Source organism: Procambarus clarkii, chromosome 50, assembly GCF_040958095.1.
Source record: "Procambarus clarkii isolate CNS0578487 chromosome 50, FALCON_Pclarkii_2.0, whole genome shotgun sequence".
In the NCBI taxonomy this organism is placed as follows: domain Eukaryota; kingdom Metazoa; phylum Arthropoda; class Malacostraca; order Decapoda; family Cambaridae; genus Procambarus; species Procambarus clarkii.
In genome coordinates this window covers 18,321,512-18,324,052 of record NC_091199.1, presented here as the reverse complement: position 1 = coordinate 18,324,052, position 2,541 = coordinate 18,321,512, and positions in this window count along the sequence as shown.

Here is a 2,541-nt window from a genome sequence, read left to right as displayed (position 1 = left end):
GGATGATCTTCCTGCTCTAAATCCATGTTGGCCTGGATTGTGGAGGTCATTGGTTTCCATTAATCTAGTGACCTGACTCCTGATCACTCTCTCAAATACTTTTATTATGTGGGACGTTAGTGCAACTGGTCTATAATTCTTTGCCAATGCTTTGCTACCTCCCTTGTGTAGAGGGGCAATGTCTGCTGCTTTAAGCGCATCTGGTATCTCCCCCGTGTCCAAGCTCTTCCTCCACACTATACCAAGTGCCTGTGCTACTGGCACTTTGCATTTCTTTATAAATATTGAATTCCATGAGTCTGGACCCGGGGCTGAGTGCATGGGCATATTGTCAATTTCTCTTTCAAAATCTGCCACGCTCGTGTTGATATCAGTTATATTTACAGGTGTTTGAGTATCATTCATAAAGAAAATGTCCGAATCTTCCACTTTCATGCCGAGTATCTGAGTGCTAATTATGTCCTCATACTGCTTTTTTAGGATTTCGCTAATTTCTTTGTCATTCTCAATGTATGAACCTTCACTAATACGAATAGGTCTCTGGTAGTGGTTTTCGCTTTTGATTTAGCATATGTGAAGAAATATTTTGGGTTTTTCTTTATTTCTTGAATTGCTTTCTGTTCTAGTTGCCTTTCTTCAGTCTGATAGGAATGCTTCAGTCTCTGTTCGATTTCTTCAATCTCCGTTTAAATTATTTCTTCTTTGTATGGAGAGTCGTGTCTGCTTAAGCATTTCCATTAATTTCTGCCTTCTTTTGTAAGGTCGTCTGCGTTCTCTTTCTACATTGGACCTCTTTCTGGCTTTCCTCAAAGGAACCTGTTTCAGACAGACTTCATATGCTTCAATAGTCAGTTTTTCTATTCCTTGTGTAGGATTTTTATTTCTTAGAATATTTTCCCATTGAATGTTTGCAAGTTCTCTGTTTATTTTCTCCCAGTCTATCCACTTATTACTAAAATTGAATTTATTGAATAGCCCTGTCCCATGGAGCATCTCACACCGGCAGCCGACCACCAAGCCCCCTCACGGCGTCAACGGGCCGCCTTGAGGCAGAGTGGGGAGGTCGGAGACAGTAGCATGACAGATTTTTCCTGCTCTCTCGTGCACTGGATGAAGTACGAAATTGCATAGTGCACCAGTGATGTGCACCGTGATTGAACATTCTGAATATAACTTTTCCACAGTCGTGTTGGGTGTTGTTAGACAGCCCGTGACATTTGCTAGCCATTGATGTCATTCTGATAGCTGTATTAGGTCTGTGAAGGAAATTACAGGAGGGAGTTGATTTCAGGGAAATTTTTGTACAAGTCAAGTGTAGAGAGGGAGGTTTGGGGGGTTAACGGCTGTAGACTACCCCCCCCCCAATCACGTGTCCACCTCGTGAGAGAGGGGGCAGCGTCGTGAGGCAGGTACACCATTGGTCAAGGCGCTTGGGCCTCAGGAATGCTGAACCGTGATTGGTCAAGATGCTGAGGGGTACCGCATGGTATCCCGGGGCCGTCTTGGCACCAAAATGATTATTCTTACGAAGAACGTTGCTATAGAAGGACGTACTTTCTCGTGCTAAGGCCAGGCACCGGGAAATACCACCTGCAACGTTACTAAAGTCACGCTTATTGTCTTGCTCTCTTTCCGGGTGCCGTACGTAAGAATCCAGTATTTCGAGAAGGTGTTTTCAACAATTTATCAGTGTGAACTTTGTCATCTAAGACGCGTGATCGTGAGACACCATCTCGGAGCACCTGGACTGAGTGAGGCTGTTATTGTCGTGTGTTAGCGATATCCGCCGTCTGTCGTATCTTAGCTTGAAGGTACCGCAGTGAGACGAGCTAGACAAGGTTTCAGTGTTATGAGAGAAACTTTAAATTCATAATTCCGATGAATTAACAGTGAAGGACTCTGTCTTATGTACCGCCGTGCCGTGTAGCACCGTGTACCGTCGCATCCTAGGGTACCCGTCAAGTAAGTAAGTAATTATCAAAAGAAGGCACCAAACCGGGAAGGCTATGTAGCACCATCAAATACGCAAAATAATCAGAGGGCGCTAAATATCACCAAGGATGCCAATACGAGAACAAAAACGCATAAGGCGAACGATATCAAAAGTATCCGAGTCGCCAAGAATTCTATTGAGGGACAGGTGACCGCGAGGGGCGGTCGGAAAGCAAGACACACGCTCGTCCTGGAAGTCAGGACATTCAAGAAGGACATGCACGACCGTAAGAGGGACAATGCAACTAGGACAATAAGGAGCAGGGCGGCGCTCCATCAAGTGACCATGGGTTAAGCGAGTATGCCCAATACGCAACCTCGCCAGAGCTGTTTCCCACTGCCGGTTACGGTGGAAGGAGGACGGCCACGAGGAAACAACATTTAAGAGTACGTAGCTTGTTACCAGTAACAGACAACCAAGAAGCCTGCCAACGGGTAAACACTGAGGAATGGATAACCGGGTAAAAGTCGGAATATGGAATGCCTTTACGAGAGATGGGACAAGAGCGGACAACTTCCTTGGCGGCAGCATCCGCACGCTCATTTAAA